The sequence below is a fragment of the Vespa crabro genome, chromosome 9 (genome assembly GCF_910589235.1).
Source record: "Vespa crabro chromosome 9, iyVesCrab1.2, whole genome shotgun sequence".
Classification (NCBI taxonomy): domain Eukaryota; kingdom Metazoa; phylum Arthropoda; class Insecta; order Hymenoptera; family Vespidae; genus Vespa; species Vespa crabro.
This window is the reverse complement of record NC_060963.1, coordinates 3750001-3757500: the sequence shown is the minus strand read 5'-3', so window position 1 is coordinate 3757500 and position 7500 is coordinate 3750001. Positions and strand designations below refer to the sequence as shown.

At 36.9% G+C, this 7500-nt stretch overlaps 1 protein-coding gene across 7 annotated transcripts in view; it reads right to left on the bottom strand.

Moving 5' to 3' along the window:
* The window catches only part of LOC124426930 (hormone receptor 4-like), a 110398-nt gene that overhangs the window by 76901 nt on the left and 25997 nt on the right, over nucleotides 1-7500 (bottom strand). The window contains exon 1 of one of the 7 annotated variants that reach the window (XM_046969228.1): nucleotides 7257-7288. The exons of the other annotated variants lie outside the window; for them this stretch is intronic. The gene's annotated coding sequence lies outside the window, so the exon portion shown is untranslated. Of the gene's footprint in view, nucleotides 1-7256; nucleotides 7289-7500 lie in introns of those variants that run through there. 7 annotated transcript variants of the gene reach the window in all.

The following is a 7500-nucleotide window of genomic DNA, read 5'->3' as shown; positions in this document are numbered from 1 at the left end:
CCCGTCAGTACCACCCCTTTCTGCCATCGAACCCTTGCCTTCCAACTCTCCCTCGTTCTTTCTCTTTCGCTCTCTCTCTCTCTCTCTCTCTCTCTCTCCTGTTCTCTCTTTTTCCCTCTCTCATTCGCTTGTTCGGTCCTCTCTCTCTCTCTCCTTCTCTCTCTCTCTCCTTCTCTCTCTCTCTCTCTCTCTCTCTCTCCTTTTCTCTCTCTCTTTCTCTGTCTTTCTCGCTCCTTCTATATGTCGCGGCCCGGACCTCGCGCAACCAACGAATCGACGACTCGCCGTCACGGGGGATGCTGCGCTGTGAACGTGACCCTCAAAATGAGAGAGTGCATACACACACGACTCGTTCGTTCCCTTCTACTCTACCAGGAGAATCGTACGAGCTACATATGTGTATGCAGATACGTATATATATATATATATATATATATATATATATATATATAAATATATACGTGTATAGAAAAAAAGAGAGAGGGTAGCGAGGTGAACAATGGGAAGGACAACGACGAAGTATGACAAATCGACCGAATTGCGGGATCATCGAGAGATATTCTGTCTTCTTCGACGAAATATTTTCGATATCTAACGATTTCGATTAGATTAGATTAGATTAGATTAGATTAGATTAGATTAGAATAGAATTAAATTAAATTAGATTGTATTGAATTAGATACATTATTTCGATATATAGATCAATTTTTTTTTTCCACGAGAAAATTCGTGACAATCGAACAGCCTTCGGAATAATTCCAAATATTTGGTTTGGTGCATAATTAAAAGATACGCAACAAGTTGATCTCTTTTTCTTTGCCATTGAGATTAATCGATTATACCGATGTTTGACATTCAAAATTAATAGATGAGTGGATGGACAGATGGGAAGGGGGAGGGGGCGAGCAAGGAAGGAGAAGTGGAGGAGTAAAGGGGAAAAAAAAAACAAAAAATAAAAAACTCCAGTCTTTCGTATCTTGACGTATCGAATACGTATCGTCGAAATGGCCCACCCCCAGTTTCCAACCCTCCTCCTCCTCCCTTCCTAGATCGTCTTTCAGTACGCTAGCCGACACTATAAGAGCTGATACTAATGCTCGGAACGGCGTTGCTGCCGGTTTACGAGCGGTAAACCGGTAGACTGCTGCATTATACGATATACGAGCCAGACTATATCCATGCGTCTGCTCCTGAGAGAGATGAGAGAGGTGAGAGAGAGAGAGAGAGAAGAAAAAGAAAAAGAAGTTACTATAGTTCGACGAAATTATTAAAACGTGTGAACGTCTTTTTAAAGATATTTGTTTTTTTCTTTTTTTTTTTTTTTTTTTATAGAAATCATTGATTGAAACGTAGTTCCAAAAGGAGCGATAATGAGTAGTAGGTAGAGGGCAAGGGTGATTGGGGAGAGTTGACGAGTAGAGAAGGGGTGGGTGGTGGGAAGAGGAGGATGTTGAATGCGGGAGTTGCTACGATGAACGCTTTGTTTTTCAGTCGAATATATTTACATCCGGTCGATCGAACAAATTTTGTAGGAAAAGCGATTATTTTCGGATATAGGGAGGATATGAGGTATCCATGACAACGTATACCCACTCGTATACAATTCGTACGAGTAAGTCAACGTATGTATGTATGTATGTATGTTTGGCATGTAGTATGTATGAGGTGGTTTATCGTTTGGTATCCTAACAACCGGATTCTATCTGCATCGATAGATTAATATAAGCTATCGTTTTGATTTTTTTTTTTGTTCGTTTTTTTTTTCGTTTTGTTTTTCTTCTTTTTTTTGTTTTTGTTTGTTCTTCCCAATCAGGATCCTTTGTTCGATTTTTCTACAGTTTTTCTCAAATGGACGGGCCCAAGAAAAATGGAAGATTGAAAATCCGTTGTCTTCAACGGATCTAAGATGATTTCAATGTTTTATATTTTCAATCGTCGAAGATCAATTTGAGCGTTCTCTTTCACGCAAATCCTGTGTATTTGTGTATATATATATATATATATATATATATATATATATAAATTTTAAGAATAGATAAAAAGTAAAAGGCTGGGTGGGTGGCCAGCGTAGGTCGGTGTTCAGGAATTGGGTCAAACTATGAGCAATTATGACAGGATATGATTTAGCCTGCCTTTCTTAACCGTCAATTTCTGTATGGCGCACGCCAACGGCCGTCCACACGCTAGTATAACGTAGATATAATAAAACGCGTACACACGCATATATATATATATATATATATATATATACATGCATACATACATACGTACATATATGCAGGGTTAGCCAGAATGTTAGCTTCGAGCTCGAGTTGGCCGGTCAGGGCCGGCCTTTGGCACATAAGTACACATCTATGTATGTATGTATGTATGTATGTATGTATGTATGTATGTATGTATATATTTATATATATATATTATGATTATATATATATATATATATATTTCTCATCGACTTATTTCTACATTGCAATTTCTTAGAAAACAAATAAAATGGCGAGTCATCGTGAGTCATGTTTTTGTAGTTATAAATCTTTCCAAGTTTCTTACTCTCCTTTTTCTTAGATTTTTTTTTTGTCTTTCCACGACCCCTTAACCCCGATATTTTTGATTTCGTGAGGACACCTTTACGAGAACACGTTGTAGATGAAACGAAAGGAAAAGAAAAAAAGGAAAGAAAAGAAAAAAATACAATAACAATAACAACGAGCAAGATATAAGCAACAACAAACGAAGTTCGCGTGTTACGTATTTTACATATACATAAAAATATATCTACGTGTATGATTGTACAGTATATACGTATGTATTTATTTACAAATGACGATACTCGTCATACTACTGGGATATTTTGAAAAATCAGTCGCGTCTAGCGTGCGCGTTCGATGTTCTCTTTGGAATTCTTCCGTAGTCAATCGTGTTAATTACGTCGACGTTGATTCAAAAGGTAAATATAATGAATAGTGTCATCGGAGCGTGTCACGTATCTCCCGTTGTTGTTTAAACAAGAGAACGCATCGTTCGTTTTCTCTATTACGATGAAAATCAACCAACGTATATACGATGTTTGATAGTGGGGAGAGGACATTGGAAGGGGCAGAGGAAGACATTTCAGTTAGTACGATAAGTTTCTAGTAACAAGTATAACAGCTCGTGCGTTACGTTTCAGACATTCTGCGTAAGTAAAGTACTTACTTACTTACTTACTCACTTAGTTACTTACTTACCACGTATGTATGTATATGTATTTTACGTATTTACAAATGTACATCTGTTTCGACGCGTTTACGCTAGCGAACTCCTATGCCACACGACTCCATTTATCGTTCATCGAAGTCATGTGAAAACATTCGTTCGCTTTCGCTTACGCTAAACAACTAGTTTCTTTATCTCTCTCTCTCTCTCTCTTTCTCTCTTTTTTTTTTCTTCTTTTCAGATAATCAATCAACGTAACGTATTCTCTTTCATATATATGAGACATTTCAAATGTTTTAACGCACATCGATTGCCACGAAAATTTTTTAATTTCGTTTGATACTTGAAGATCATAATTATATAATAATATATAATATATATATATATATATATATATAATATAATTAGTTTTATCATCTCGTTCCTTTTTTCTTTTTTCTTTTTTCTTTAATAATACCACCAACTTTAATCCATTGGATAAATAAGATAAATAAATAAGAGCCCACTATCGAGAACATTTATACTTATAATCATTTATTTGCTAAGGAAATATTTTGAGGCAATTAAAATTCGTTGACTTTAAACGACAATACGTGGCACGTATATACGTATATATATATATATATATATATATATATATATATATATATATTTTTATTAGGGAAAAAAACAAAAACAAAAAAACAAAAAAAAATGAGAAATAAATAAATAAATTTGTCCTTATTTTCCTTAGAAAAATTAAAACAACGCAAGTAATAATCGTTAATAAACATCGTTCGATATTATTGAAAAGACAGATATATATATATATATATATATATATATATATATATATATATATATATATATATGGTGGTTTACTGACGATACCACCATCATAACGATTAACGTGTTAATCGGATTTGGTAATTGAAAAATCTCGATTATAAGCTGGCACCCGCTTACAGGTCGATCAATCATTGACGCATAATCGTTCCTCGATAATGCTAATGCTTCTCCTTTAGGATCGGAGTCGTACGTTGAACAAGCTTTGGGATTAATTATAGAAAGTAGCAGGCGTCAGCGGTCTCCTCACGTTAACATACGCATATACACTAAGTACGTACGTACGTACATTATGTATGTATGTATCTATGCATGCATGTATATATGCATATATATATATATATATGTGTATGTATATAAGAACCTATCATCGTGAAAGTACACGAACGAAGGAGAGAAAGTCACGTGCGCACGATTAGTATTTAAATCGGACTGTTTCCGCGTCCGTACGTAGAGACCAGCGACGTATGTATATAGATATATACATAGGCAGAAGTATTCGCACTACATATTTTCGCACTACGAAAATACACGAGAGGATGGGTGGAGAGGAGGTGAATGGTGGCTCGGGGGTGAGGAGGGGAGAGGCCGGGCGGTTGGTGTTCGCGTATGCCTAAGTACATATAGGGTGACCCATTTTGATATGGATCTGTTTTAAATAAAATCGTTTTTTTTTTCTTTTTTCCTTTCTATCTTTCTTCTATTCGTTTTCTTGCCTTTATCGTTCTCCTACAACCTTCCACCCCCCCCTCCTCCCACCCACTCACACGATTTAAAGGAGGAAATATGATAAGTCGATTCGAACGATACAACGAAGCGTTATAAATCTTTTTTTAATCGATTACTAAAGGCACGATCTTATGGTTGTAAAAATTTTATACGATACTACCTAATGTCCGGTTTATAACAAAAAAAAAAAAAAAAAAAGAGAAAAAAAAGAAAAAGAAAAAATTTATAATATCGTTTGTTCTTCTCGCGTAATCTCATTGAACAAAATTTTTACAATTACGTTGGCCATGCCTATGCAGGATTGCGAGCATTAGAACGTATTACTACGTACGATGTAATATAAATGTTAAAACGTTTAAGGGTTAATCAAATTTCTCGTTGGTGTTAATGATTTCGGCCGGGGAAAAATGAGGGAGAAAAAAGAATATGGCAAAAAGAGAAGAGAAAAAAGAAAAAAAAAAAAAAAAGAAAAAAAAGAGGAAGGAAAGAAAGAGAGAAAAAAATTTCAATCGAAAGTAATGTGGATACAGAAACATACGACAATAGTATCCATCCTGATAGTAGATTTTGTCAGACCGATCGGACGTACCCAACTTGCCAATAGGGTTCCACTCTTTCGAGCCAATTCCACTATCTTACGGTCGCTTTGTAACCGATCGATCGTCTCGCTCGCCCCTTGCGTCTTAAGTTCCCTTTTCTCTCTCTCTCTCTCTCTCTCTCTCCCTCTCTTTCTTTCTCTTTCTCTTTCTCACCCCATATAGTACTCTTCTCTCCTCTCTATCTTTCTCTCTCTTTCTCTTTCTCTCTCTTTCTCTCGTATTTCTTTCCCTTTCGCGAAGCACGATTTTCTTCGAAGTGAATGCACGATTGCGCATGCACCGCGTAAGCGTCAGATTAAATTCGAAACGAAGCGCTAGGCGACGCACACGCTGTGTTTTGTGTAGTTTCGAATACGGTGTGTAGCGCAGAGTGCGCCCTGGGGTCAACGACCCGTCTACTCTCCGAACACCTACATACACAGATGAACGAGAGACACATACATACACACGCGTGCGCACACGCACGCACACACATACACATACACATACACATACATATATACATACATACACACAGAGAGAGACATATACACGTATACGTCAACGTACACACATTTAGTGTACTAACACCGGCATGCACCTCCACCAGATGGAGCTGAATCTTTCTCTATGGTCTCTCTCTCTCTCTCTCTCTCTCTCTCTCTCTCTCTCTCTTTATCTATCTATCTTTCTTTCATTCTTTTTTCTTTCTTTCTCTCTTCTTCTTCATCTTCTTCTTCGTCTTCTTCTTTTTCTTCTTACCCCTTACTATCTATCTCTATCTCTATCATTACTTAAAGAAACCTAGGAACCTAGACTATCGAAAACTAGACGACGGACGATGAGAAAATTGAGTGATATCAGAACGACTATAAGATGCTATTGAAATTTGATGAGCATTATAGAACATAGTATAGTATATATTTATGTATGTATGTATGTATGTATGTATGTATGTACGTACGTAAGTACTTAAGTACTTTTACCCTGCTCGTTTATACGTGGCACGTGCCGACTTGAACGCGCGAGCACACGTACGTACGTCGTGGGTGCGTGCGTACGTACGTGAATGCGAGTGTATACGGATCTACGGACGATAGAAAAGCACGTGACGGAAGATATGCAATTTTACGGGATCGTCGAAGGACGAGGACGATCCCGAAAGACTACGATCGATAGATGAAATCGTTCTATCGTAAACGTCCGTCCACGCGATCGAGCGATCTTTAAAATATTCGTATCGCGCGGATCGTCCGTCGGTATACCGACAATAATATAACAAAATTAATAATATTAATAATAAATGATAATTATTTGGACGTAAGAAAATGTCGACCTTGGCAATTTAATGAATAAAAATCTAATGTTTACTTTAATATGAAATTTTTTTCTTTCTAAATAATCAATTCATTTTCGATCACTTATGTACCACGAACGATTATATGAGAAAAAAATCGAATGGTATTAATCATTTTCTTAAACAATCAATCCATTTTTGATTTACTTAATATAGGTATTATCTATATGACGATTATATAGAAATATCGAGTAGTATTAATCTTTTTCTTAAATAATCAATTCATTTTCGATTACGATCGTAAATGACCAATTATCTTCGACGAGTCTGTATAAACGTTATTAATCACGAAATTACGAATAAAAGAAAGAGAGAGAGAGAGAGAGAGAGAGAGAGAGAGAGAGAAAGAGAGAGAGAAAAAAAAAGAAAAAGAAAGAAAAAGAGAAAGAAAAGGGAGAAAAAGGGAGAGAGAGAGAGAGAAGAGAGAGAGAAACGGAGAAAAAGACTCGACTCTGCAACGTGGTGTTGTATCGTGCTTCAGGTCCTTGACCTGTCCAAGTTCGTCTCGTTCCCGACCTCTCCGTCCGTATATATATGTATGTATGTACATGGACGTCCGGTTTCTCTCTCACGTGTCGTTCCAGATCGCTCGACCGATCTTCTTCTACGTCTTCGTCTTCTTCCTTCTACGTCTTCCTTCTACTTCTTCTTCTTCTTCTTTTTCTTCTTCTTCTTCTTCTTCTTCGTCTATTCTTCTTCGTTCGAATTCACTTCTATGTTTATATTACTTAGCAAAAGAATAGAGGCGGCTTTTCGTAGCGGTACTACTGCCGCCGCCACCGCCAACACCGCCACCGCCACCGCCACCACCAACGC